The following is a 13,284-nucleotide window of genomic DNA, read 5'->3' on the forward strand; positions in this document are numbered from 1 at the left end:
CGGTTCTTCCTCCCAAAATCCCTCCATTCTTCGTCGTGAAAATCGATCACCACCTGCATCTTTTCAGCATGTATTATTGCATTTCATGCTGGCAACCGGCAGAAAGTTATGATTTACGGGCGAACGGTTGACGGTCTTTTATTATTATCCACTCGATCGATAATCGACCGCGCAAGGAATGGCTGAAACATCGCAGACGTATTTGTTGGAGGTTATGCTAATGTTGCGGAATAGTTTTGCGGGCCAGTTTTCTTTCTACACGACACGCCCGAAATACCGCAAATGGTCCAGAATTGCTAATCGTCTTATATTTCGGGAGGGTATAGCAACATTTTTGGCAACCCCGAAGACGTCGCTGTATTTGTATAAGCCTGTTTTGCATTCGAAATGTGTTGCCAGACCTGGGAAGGGGAAGGATATTCGACTACAAACTATTGATCAAGTTGCTTCCCGAGTGTAGATGGCAATGAGAAATTTACTCGCTTTTGTTGTCGCTTGACAATGACGAAAAGGTTTGACGTAAACTTTGGCGAGCAGTTTATGCCATTTCCGTTTGGAGCGAAACTTTACACATTCAAACCACTTCAGGAGAGGGGAGGGGCTCCTGTTGTGTGTTTCACGTTGATGGATCGGAACCATTTTACCCTCGAAGCCGTCGCTTGTCAATGGAATCGGCAGATTATTTTGCATCTTAAAGTGTGTCCCCGCAGTGGGCGACTTGCCATCCCATTCGCCGATTCCGTCAGCTTCAGCGAAGGCGACTTGATTGATGCATTATAGTTCCCTTTCACTGCATCATAGGGCTGGCGTCCTATATCACACGCAAACAGGCACAAAATACATCAATAGACATGCGGCAGCTGGTGCGGCCTGTGTCCGTATAGTGGCAGAGTTCGTTTTTCTCAAGTCTCGCCAGAGCTTCATCATCACTGCGGCTTTCGTGATAACTGAATTTAAATGTCCAATTACGCTCACTGACTTCGGCTTTTTTTTAACGACGTCAAGCAGGAACAGCAGAAGAAACAGAAAAAAATCTCGTTCATGTTCGACCTACGCTGTCGCGTCGGTGATGGGGTGCGGCAACGATGAGAAGACGGAAGGACGCAAACCTTGATTTAAATTGATTAACACACCCGGGCGCGCTGTTTCTTACTCAGCGATGGCAGTGAACTTCCGCCCCTATCCGAGGAACGCCCCAAGCAGCCGTTCGCGGGAATGATCGGCAAAAAGGAAGCAAGGAAAAAAATCGAACGATCCCTTTGCTCTCTCGCGTGGGGTGCACAGCGAGGGACGGAAAACATGAGAACATTAATTTTGATTATCTTTTCTGCGTTGTGTCGGGGCTGTATTTTTTTTTTTTTTGGTTCATTCGTTTCCCTTTCGCCTTCTTTTCAGTGATCTTGTTTTGCATCTGCGTGTTTCGCCCGTGCGTTGTAGACAGTTTCAGCGATTCTTATGCTTGGAGTGTGTTTTTGCCAGTTCTTGACGCCCCGCGTAACATCCTCACCCAACCGGGAAGCTTAAGTTGTTGGAGGGTGGTTCTTTCCACCACCCAGCATGCGCTCTCGGTGGCTGTGGGGTTGCTCCAATTTCTTCACCAACAGCTTTGCACCAAACCACGTCCCATACACCACACTTTCCTTCACAGCAAGATCGTCGTGTCGCGACAGTTAGTTTCGCCTGCAGTTCGCCTTGGGCGTTTATTGTGAGACAAATACCATCTCCCACCCGCCGGTTGCTCTCACGCTCAACGGGAGCTGGCTACCGTTTGTCTCAATTGTTACCGACGGGTTGTCAGCGTCACTCACCTTACCGCGTTGTCCCGTTTACCCTGGGTTGGGTTCGTGTTTCTACTGTGACGGCAGGCCCACAAGAAGGACCCACGGACGGCCTCGTAATAGTCGCACAATCTCAATTTGGGTTATGATTTTATTTATCCCTCCCGGGTTTGATTTATTGCCTGCATTTTGTTTAGACAGCAGCAGCGCTGTGTGACGAGTATGTGTGTGTATGTATAGTAATCATTGGAGTAGATAGCAATGCCAACATAACAGTTTACGACCCATGGGATTATATGTGACGGGCGTTTCCCATTTTAGCCATTCCAAGATTGATACCATAATACGATTTATGTGTAATTGTGAGTGCTGTTAATGTGTTTTGTTGAACATTTTGCGTTGTAATAACCAGTGCATGCATGTAGTATGTATGCATGTTTTTTTTGTGCAAGGAGAGAAAAATCTTCGTAAGACATGTATGTATGTATGTATGTATGTATGTATGTATGTACTCATGTATGCATGTATTTATAACTTGTAAAGGTTTTAAAATCGTCCTTTTCACAAAAGTAAAAATTGAAAACTACGAACAAGTAGTTGAAATATAGAATGGTAATCTAATGGTCTCTTGGTCAATAGATAAAAAAAAGATGATGATATTTGCCAAACAAACCAATAATGCTATCGTCAACGAAACCAAAAACATGATGCACTGAAAAAAAAAATAGTTGAGAACTGACCGCTAGCAAAAATACTTCAACAAACCTTTACGGCAAATAAATTGAAACCCTTCTTTACTTACGTTGAAATAGCAGAAAAGGATAGCCTTAAATCGTGTTTGTTTCTCGAAAATCAAATCTGATTATTTTCAGAAATGCACCAAACATAATTGATTTCAAATCCTGACCAAGAGGCTATTGCAGCTAAACGGCGCTATAGAAATAAACAAATATCAATAAAATCCCGGCATATAATAAAACCATACATTATGCGACGAATGATATTCACAACTAGCGTATGCAGCTCCAAATTTGGCTCATAGTTTCATAAGTCATCATCATGTTGCCATCACCTTCACTATTTGCCTTGTTCTGTTTTCATGCTGTTATTCTTCTTTGTTTTCTTTTTGGATCCAAAGGAGTGTGTTTTCTATATTATCATTCTTTTTCGTATTAGAATCACTTTACGGTTTAATCCAATCGATCGAATTAAATCGATTCTACTATTGTGCCCCTTACATACAACGTTGGTTTATTGAATGATCCAAGTGATTGTATTCAATGTACCTTTAATGACCAAAGACTTCATAAAAACTGAGGAGAGTTTTGCATTTGAATCTTTTTGATATGATTTATCTTAACCTCGCCTGACGACACGAATTCATAGAAAAATCAGACTTGCAAAAAAAAACTGCACAGAAAAACACAAACTTCCATGAAAATGCTTGTCAGATGGTGCAAACTTTTATTGAAACCAAACAAAAATCTGCCTGGCAAGCGGATTTTCTCTCGATTGCATTCATTCCGCGTTCCCGTTTGTTCTCCCGGGAGAAAGTACGGAGTTTATGTTCCCGGAAGACTCGTCCTGTCCGTCCAGTCCGTCCTGTTAGGGGATAGTCCTTGATGAAAGGGATGTTGTTTACAGTCCGCGTTTAGTGAAGGCCTGAGTGATGGGGCCAACGTTCTTCAAGGCTGTGGCTGCATCACGGAAGCTAAGCGTGGCAGTCTGTCCTGGACGGCCGCGGATTTGCGAAACTACCAGAGTTCGGCCACTCTGCTGGACCTTTGCAGCACTTGCAAGCAGCACCATGGCCAGTACGGAAAGCAGGACGAAGATTGCTCTCATTTTGGAATGCGAAAAGTTCACGACGTAAGAAGTTCGACTCGGAAGTGTTCCTTGGCACAAGAATGCACAGTGCGGTACTTGATCCATCTGACCGGCTGAGGGCGTAATTTATACCCGTCTTCCAGCGCCCAACCGTTTCAGAACGGATGTTCCAGCACAAATATTTGCAAACACCACCCACCTGAAGGACATTGACGTAAACTCGACCAACAATAGGTTGCTTTGTGTGGAAACTGCAGCTCCTATCGGTCGTGACGTGCGACAGGCTGGTTTGAAAGAGTGTACAAGAAGCGCCACAGAAGGAGTTATTCTAGATTTAACAACAAATGATTGTTTGTTGAGACGCAAAGAACCATTCGATTTTAGAAATGTGTGTTATATTAGAGGTTGGCTAAGAAATAGAGCGAGTGTTCTAGTTTGAATTGAATCGAGTATGTTTCGTCTGATCATTATGAACGTAATTATATTTCGAATCGTCCCTATAGTGATGTAAATCGTGTTGCAAAAATGTCTTCAGTGACTCATATCAATGTCATTAGTTTTAAAATGCTACCCATGTGACCTTGCCATTCTTCAGACGATGACCGTGGTGCAGAATTACATTGGTAGCTAAACCAAATGATTAATTACATGATTTTATAGATTACGTTTAGGTCTGGTAGGTTCATAAGCTTTTAATTAGTATTCTATTCTAATTCCGATTCTTCTTCATTTATTGTATTATAAATGAATCATCTTTTTCTGATAGAGAACAAAATAGTATTTATTAATATTATTTTGAAAACAAAATTATAAAAAGATACAATCTACATTTTGGCAGTGTAGTTTGGAATGTTATCATTATTTCGCTTTCCAAACATAAAATTTCACAAAACTAATGAAAAACAGGGCCGTCATGGGTTCAAGCCCCGAATAGACCGTGTCCCCTGGCCGTAAGGAGGACTGACTATCCTGCTATGATAACAATAAGTCACTGAAAGCCAAGCTCACTTCACTAGCGAGTACAAAGGCAGCCCTTGACCGACAACGGTTGTTGTGCCAAAGAAGAAGAATAAAAAAAGCTAATTTGAATATACTAATGTAGAACCCACCACAATTAGAACAACATCAACAGTTGTTTAATGTTCTAGTTAATCAAACAAATAACCACCTAAACAATTCGCAGAAAACTAAATTAATCAGTAAAAATCATTGAGCATAATTCGCTGAACGTTACGTGATGTGTAAAATTTGCAGAAACAAACCATCAACAAACAACACGTGCGAAAAAAGTGTTTCTGAGTAACAACCAAACCGACCCGCTACGAACTTTGCCCAAATGTGCAATCTATCAACGTCTGCCAGTCACTGTGTGCAATACTATACGCACGGCACAGGAACGGTTCCAACCTTCCTCGAAGGACCCGAGGTCCGAGAACCGTCCAAATCCTCCTACATTTCTGGTAGCTGGGGTCCACGTCCTACAACGTTTGGGCACTGGAAAATCCGTGCCGACTTCGGTAGAGGTTGACCAATAATAAATAAAAGGTGGCGACGGCATACATGATTGCACCCGCACCGCTGGCTGTCACACCAATCATCGTTGGAATGCTACCAGTAAAGTTTTGAGTGTGTGTAAAACTATGTGCTCGCCATCGTTCGCCGTTTTTTCCCATAATGTCACGGTGTCGTGTCCCGAGCTGGTCGCACGTTGATTGATATTTTAATTAAATTAGTCTGCCTTGCGATCGAACGAGTCTGTCCGTTGTGAACTACTTCTAACTCGGAGGTCATCGTAAACCACCCGGCGTTTAGTGAGTATCGATGTCGGTAAATACTTCTTCGGTAGGTGAGCTTCACGACGAAGGAAAGTGATCAATAATTTTATCACATCTCGTTGCTATCGTGCCACGCTGTTAAAATATGGCATGGAATCTCAAACACGTGTGCACAAGGACGAGTTGTGTGGCAGGGATGTGGAAATAAATCGATTTTTAAGTAAACAAAAGCTTCCCCATAGCAAAAGAGTAGACTTTGAAGATGCTTCTTGCGCATCCGGTTGATTATCGGGATGCTCTGTTCGGTCGATGGCTTCTTTCACGCTTGCAATCGCACGGGAACCGTTTTCCTAACGTCCTATTGTACTCCGTTGTTCGTCCTTGGTTTCTTGCATGGTAAGGTTATGTGATTTATAGCAAAGTGTTGTGTGTTTGCTATTTGTGTAGCGATGATTCAAAAGGTAAACCCTGTGAGCTAACATTCCCGTGTATGTTGTTACTTAAAGAAAAGGGACACAGTGGTTGAAAACGAAAAAACGACGTATTTCTTCTGTCATATTTTATCTTCATAGTTCTTTACTTCACCGTCGAAAGTATAACTTCTTTTAAAGAAAAAGCAAAAGCATTAAGTCTGGATTTCGGCTTTGTGGTTTTATTTTCCAGGGAGAACCTTGTGTTTTGTGTTATTGAAAATGAAATGGATGTGTGTAACAGTATACAGGGTAGCTACCGGTGCCCTTCGTAGACCACCAAACCAGTATTTGGATGATATGTTTCTTTTGGTGCGCTCTGGGTGCAATTTAATACAACATAGCAAAGAGATTGTTCGTTTTAGAGCAGCATAGAACCACTTTGTTTCATCATGGCCACTGATACACATTACAAAACAATGACGATATATAAAAAAAAAACACAATTACTTCTACAGTTACTAAGTAAAGCCGTGCCTGGCAGTGTGGCAGGGTCTAACGTGCTTGTTGCATTAATTTGTCCGCTTTCCATATGTTTTTCCTGTTAACCGGATCAACTAATCTGATCTTGGCAGATAACATGACGGCCGTTCCTTTTGAGGCTTCATGTTAGACGAAACTCGACCTCGCTCCGCTAGAACAGGGGTGGGGGGGAGAGGGTGAGTAGAGGCGGAAGGACACTAACCTTTCCCAGTAGCCGCCTCTAAACCGAGAGCCGTCTTATCTTATGACACGGCTGGATGGGTTGGATCCATTCATATATTGTACACCCTTCATTCTCGGGATCGGTCCTTAAACTAGTAATGTAATGTCTGATTCGAATCTTTTCCATTTTCCATCTATCCGTTTTTGAAGTGTGTGTCCTTTCGAAAATGGGCGATGATGGCGAGACGAGAGCAAGAGCTTAAATGAAACCTGCAAAGAATAGTGAAGTCCCACAGGACGCAGACCCAGTGTTCGGATCGGATGAGAGAGAGAGACACACATGCTTGCTTACATTTCAATACAGATTCTATCGGGTTGACAGCGTCCACAGCATTCCCTTTTTTACGTTGTAACTTACAGCTAGGTTTATCGTTGTCGAATTCGTGTCGATGAAGCAAAACTACACATACACAGAAACTCACACGCTCTGCGACAGACGTACAAATGAATACCTCTTTTTACGATTCCAATATACGATGGCAATATGGTGCGCGTTGATACGATTTTTTTCTTTCAATAAAAACTCCGTCTTGGATTAAAGGACGCACCACGCTCTCCAGCACGAAATGAATGGGATCGTTAGTTTCCAGCGTCGTATGTGGCGCGCATCAAGGGATGAATTCGGCTCGATTATGAAATCCGGCACGGCACAGAAAATGGATGCGATTTAAACATGCTGCGATGGGTAGAATGGACCATCATTAAGAAAAGTGTGTTTAATAGGTTTTGCACCGTTGCTTGATTTCATGCAATACACGTTTCAGTATGCTTCTCTTACAAATTGTTCAGTATTACAGTATGTGTGTGCATTTGCATGAATATTTCATTGATTAGGAAACCCGCTGGAAGCTCATGCATTTTGTGCTCAAATTAAATTTGAATAACTTATACCAAAATTCGATATGCATGATGGTTTTCTTTAATGTTTTTAATAATAAACACACGTTCATGGAGTGATAAAATAATGTATGAAACAACAGCTTTTCTGAAATTTAATCGCGATACTGGAAACTAAATTTAATGGACTACTGTATTCGCTTTGTAAGGTTAAAGAAGATTAAAGAAAAAGAGTTCCCTCTCTGCAGGTCGATTGCAATGCAGAAAAGCAGCCAAAGAAAATCCCACCGGTCAATGATAAATTAACTGCAAAACCAATTTTGTTCGCTTCTCGCAAGTGCCCGTACGACCACTTCACTCTAACCTCAGAATGGTTTCTTAATTCTCTTCCGATCGCACGCGCGTTAGGAAATGGAAATACAATTCTCCTGTGTACGCTCGTCGAAGAGGAACTCTTTAACACCACCATACCATACCACCAATGATATCGAATAATCCCATCTCCTGTGCTCTGCTGCCGCCCAGCGACCGTGGCAGTGGGAAATCAAGCGAATCGATAAATCTTCTCGTGCGCACATTTACTCGGGCACCTTTTGGCACGTTCGTCGTCTCCAGCGGAGAGTTGTCTTGTGCCAGGCAGCGGCGGCAGACACGTTCTCTGGTACACTCTGCGTGTGCGCGCTTGACTGTCCATAATTTGCACAACACTACACCACGTCTCGTTCCATGTTCATGTCCGATTCACACACAACAGTAGCCGATAGTTTTCCCGCCGTCCGTGTTTTTCTTCTTCAATCCGTCAAGGGATCGGTGCTTACTTTTTCCCAATGAAATATTGAAGCGACTATGTGGTACGAGATGTGGGGGAGGTGATGCAACGTGACCAACATTCACTCTCGAGGGACTGATGACGCCTACCGCAATCAGAAACCCTCGGGCAAGTGAACGCAGCGGCATTCATTCCCTCCGACAACACCCTTATTGCTTTGATGCTCAAACCCTAAATCAAAACATTATAAACGATCTCTCATCGCGTGGCAGACGGTTTACGTTGCGTCGCCGTCGGCCGTGGGGTCGTTTCTAGCACAAGCAAACTCTAGCAACGGAGAACGTGCGGTTTGCCGAAGGGAGCGAAAACTGCCGTCAGGGGAAGGACAACAGGCAAAACAAATGCACGTACCGTAGACAGATTTATGGTGCCGTGATAGGCTAATAACGTCCATGAAAGGGAGTAAAAGGGTGAAAAGAGTATGTAGAAACGGGACGGGATTAATAATAAAAAGAACGCTCACAACACCATGAATCAATAGTGCCGCGGCACAGGGTCAGGGGTGCGGCAAAGGAGGGTAAGTGTGATGGCGGAAGCGACCAAACAAATTGATGTTCCGCAACGAAGAAATGAAAGCAGGGAAGTTGCTAAAAAAGGGTAAGACCACACTTGGAGATGCCGGGGATTGAACCCGGGACTTCTCACATGCGAAGCGAGCGCTCTACCACTGAGCTACATCCCCGTGTTGAGAGAGGGCTGCTCAAACATAGTTTTCATCGCTGCAGAAATAGTACCAAGAACAGAATGGAGCAAGAACGCTTCTAACGTCTGGTTTTCCTCATTCTAACAAAAAATTTAAACTAAATTATTGTAACGGAAATTTAAAGCCACACATATTTCAAAATATGGAAACCCCGCACAAGCTGTGTGGCAAAAGAATCTTCCCGACGAGGATGGGATTCGAACCCACGCGTGCAGAGCACATTGGATTAGCAGTCCAACGCCTTAACCACTCGGCCACCTCGTCACTGTATGTGCCGCTCGTTACCTTGCAACGAGAGCTGCCAAGTTCCTGTTGCCTCATCGCGCGAAAGCGTACAACGTCGCTCATCCACGCCAGAACACGGATGCGCTTCCGATGCGATGCGAGACCTTCGAGTTCTCTATTTATTCAGCGGAACGGATCGAAATTAGCTTTGATGTTGTTTCTACTCTCGCTGATAGAGTGTTTTGCTTTTGCATTGAAATCATGGAACCGTTCAGCCCTATCCAATATCCTGAGAGTGGTATTTTTCTTCTTCTTCTCTAGGTTCTCTGGCATTCGTGCAAAGGAGGGGGATCTCAACTTAAGCATAATGCTATAATAATATTATCATCTCATTCTGACTAAAAACATCAAACGATACTGCTTCTTACCCATATTAGCGCTCTGTCTTATGTTGAAGTTAATGTATCTCCTTTTTTCTTTTGCTTTCAGGGCAAGGCCGCGTGTTCTTTACTCTCTCCCCTAGTTACCAACGTTTCGACCCTGACAGTGGTATGATTTAAGGGTCATTGCATTTATCTCCAAAACTGTTATCTAATGCAATCTCATGCTATAAAGCATTGCAATACTTTGAAATATTCATTTGGATATTAAATCACCGATAAATTACGAGCATCCGTCAGATCTGATCTGATTAGGCCATTCTAGTTCTTCTCTTTAGTGTCTGAATTATATCTTTCTCTTTGACAGCAAAGAAAATAAACTACCCATAAAAAACGATCGATGATACGGCAGTGTGGCTTCCAATGAGATGCATTACCGAGACTAATAAAATTGTACATAATGTTATGGTGTACATAACTTTCAAATTTATTCCCAGGAGAGACTATACTTACTCCAAGTACAGTATGGTATCTTAACAGACCAGGCAATTTGTTCGTAAATGAAAGTTGATTCGTAGATGTTAATAATTCCATTTAATTGTCTCTACTTTTATAAAATACGTTTTTAATACTTCATCGGACATCTGACTGTTCTTGTTTAACGACAAAAACTTAATGTTTTTTGTGTGTCTCTTATCTCCTTGGTAAAATATAAAGTGTCAGAATCATTCGCTCAGCAAAATTAAAACTTTTCTCTAGCTCGGCCAACTATTCCATAAGCAGGATGGATTGGAAAAGTTTATGTTTTCTTTTTTGCTTTTTCTTCTCTTGTGTATAGCGTAATATACACATTCTCGAGATTATTGCAACATCACTTACATGTGGTAATGCGTACATGTGTGTGCACACCTTTCGAGCGATGAACTGTCACGGTAAGAAACTTTGGCAGAACAGCTCACTCCACATAAACCTTCTTGGGGAGGATTTATATCCGGAATGTTCGTTCCCATCTCTAGCTCAAGGAGAGCTCACTTCCTCTCAACAGGCAAACGCGGTATACGACGAAAGGAAGAAGTGATGGCAGCGGAACGAGTCATGCCAAAAGCAAAATCCAATAACGTGCACGCCCGTCTTGGTCGCTTTGGAGCAAAACTTTTACTCGACAGTTTTTGTCCCGGCTGCTCAGACGCTGTTTGCTTGTGGTATAAGGCCCCTTTGCCTAGCATACAACATCCCTTTTTCGGAGTTAAGTGATGACGTTGCGTTATTTGTCATATTCCAGTCACGGACGTAACGTGTACGGGTAGTATGGCACGACACGAATAATGTTCTTTGCGTAGTGAAATTTCAATTGAACTCCATTCCTTGCCGGAGGAAGAGATGGTTACATCACAAAATGCACGGAAGTTTTAAATTTGGACTTAAGGTATAGTACATAGTATATAGAAATCGATGCTACAAGATGTCTTATGGTTAACTTAAGTGTCAAAAATATGCTGCATCGTTGTCAATAATCCAAGGTACAAAATACATTATTTGTGCGCCTTTTTCTTTTTACAAATAAAGCTACCCAAGTGGAGTCCTATTCATTACCAGATAGCCTTGTTAGAGCACTGTATATTGATCCTAGTAACAACACTATGCTTTCCCTTTCACACTCCGCAGAACGCTCCGGATCAAGTCGAAATGATGGGACAACGTACGGAAATAATAAGATATGAAACTATGCATGCAAGTTGGTGACCGGCATATTCGAAAGCAGACGACACATACACACGTATAGCGGAATGCCAGAATGTTATCCCCGAAGGGATTGCTTCCCTTTCCGACCAATCCGGTCGAGAGCACCGTCTGATTGCTTTGGCGCGCAATATGTTGTGAGCACACTGTGTTAAAGTCGGCGGCCAACACAGGCATGGAGCATGTAGGGCAGAAGAGGGAGGAAAAACCCTTCGGCAAACATGTGTTTCGGTAATAAAGTGTCGTTATGTAATTGCAAAACACGTTCGGTCGTAAAAGTAGCGAAAACGACAAAATAGAACAGAACTCGTACCTTTCCACGGGCACAGACACGTAAGAGCGTGCTCGCGCTCCATCGGAATGCTTCTAAGGTTGTGCAAGGCGGAAAGGAGTTACCCGCTACCCGCTACCCTTGCCACTGTACCGGCGCAATAAAGCCGAATCGCGAATAATAAAACAGCACTCCGAGTCAGATACAAGCACGAGTAAGTTGGCAGCACCAGAGACCACCGATATAATGGGCAAGTTTTTGGTTCGAAAGTGAACATTCATTTCCTTGCAAGCGAAAGTAGGGAGGAAACATCCAGTGCAAAGTTTGCTGCAACAACAGCGGCAACATCTCCGGTAATGTTTCTCGTCGGCATGTGACCCGTTTTCCAAAAGATGCTTTTGCTCCGGTTCTTTGGGTAGGGCAAATACCGTGGCAAGAGTGTTTCGGTTACGAACACTTCTGTGTTTGGCTGCCATTGTCGGACGGAACGAGGGCGCATTTTTTGGTTTTAATTATTTTATACAGCAAAGGTATTCCTCCTTCGACCGCATCTTCCTAGGTCCGAACTGTTTTCTTTTGGGCGGAATGTGGCGGCGAGCGAGTCTTGTGCGGATGGGGAGATAACAAGCAATGCCAACTGATGGCGGCGGTCCATATCGCTGCCGTCTTTCAGCGTGATGGAATTTCGTTCGATAGTTCATATAGTAATTGGAATTGAGCTTAATGAAAACACACTTTTCGGAAAGTGGAATTGTTTGGTGGACGAAAGGTTCGAACTTTAGACAAAACATCCTTTTCTAGATGTTCCGGAGATGAGGCGAAATCAATGAACATGTGGTAGATCTCCTCCAGCCAAGGTGTGATGATACGAGAGCGCTGTATGACTAGTTAGAATGCATTTGTTGATTAAATTTAATTTAATATCATGTAGTTTAATAATCAAGAACAGAACATGACAAAACATTCCGATATTTCAATGATGGGATATTTGGGATGAGAGGATATTTGTTTTTAAGTGTTAGGAATAATTGCTATTAATTTTTCCTATTTATTTACGAGATGGTAACGTGGAAGTGATACACGTACTCGAGTCTCCCTTTATTGCGTTTCTTGACACTGCGTGTTGAACACATTAGTAAAATTTTGAGAGATTAGTTGTTTAATATTTTTTCAAATAAATGCAACCAGTTTTCAGTACAGCTCTCAAAAAATTACAATGGATTCAAAAAGAAGTAATTTGGCAGATCTTAGTTGCTGCTGAAAACCAGCGCTGGTTACAACATTAGTTTTTCGGACGAAAAATTAAATAAATCGGAGATAATTTCGAACAAGCAAAATGATTATATGTATTGAGTATGTCTTCGTGATATACCTGGCAGTCGAATGATATCAAAAAGCATCACCTGCGATAGTTAGGGAAGCTATAGCGACAAAAGGGAAATTGCTTTGGTTATTCATTATAGATAGAGGTGTAAGACTAAACAAGGAGAATATTTGCAACACGTTATTAAAAGCAATTTGAAGCCTTGCGCAAAGCACAACTACATCTTGGAAAAATTTTTCTTGCTTTCAATAGATTTCAGATCCAGCCCATTCAATCGTTCAATCAAGGCTTCAATCGTTCAAAGGAATTTTGTAAGGATAATTTGCCTAATTTCATTAGCTCATCTGAAAGGTCTACAACGTCCCCAGATTTCAAGTGATTGCACTTCGTTATTTGGGGATATATGCTAGGAAAATTCGG

At 42.4% G+C, this 13,284-nt stretch overlaps 1 protein-coding gene and 2 non-coding genes across 4 annotated transcripts in view; 1 reads left to right on the plus strand and 2 right to left on the minus strand.

The window, feature by feature from the left end:
* Window positions 1-13,284, plus strand: part of LOC121588923 (mpv17-like protein) — a 141,904-nt gene that overhangs the window by 105,681 nt on the left and 22,939 nt on the right. Inside the window, exon 3 of one of the 2 annotated variants that reach the window (XM_041907378.1) lies at window positions 9,639-9,698. The exons of the other annotated variant lie outside the window; for it this stretch is intronic. The gene's annotated coding sequence lies outside the window, so the exon portion shown is untranslated. The remainder of the gene's footprint in view (window positions 1-9,638; window positions 9,699-13,284) is intronic. 2 annotated transcript variants of the gene reach the window in all.
* On the minus strand, window positions 8,832-8,903 carry Trnaa-cgc. Its single transcript has one exon. It is a non-coding gene; the product is annotated as a tRNA-Ala (tRNA).
* Trnas-gcu lies at window positions 9,107-9,188 on the minus strand. The gene has a single exon. It is a non-coding gene; the product is annotated as a tRNA-Ser (tRNA).

Source organism: Anopheles merus, chromosome 2R (genome assembly GCF_017562075.2).
Source record: "Anopheles merus strain MAF chromosome 2R, AmerM5.1, whole genome shotgun sequence".
Classification (NCBI taxonomy): Eukaryota; Metazoa; Arthropoda; class Insecta; order Diptera; family Culicidae; genus Anopheles; species Anopheles merus.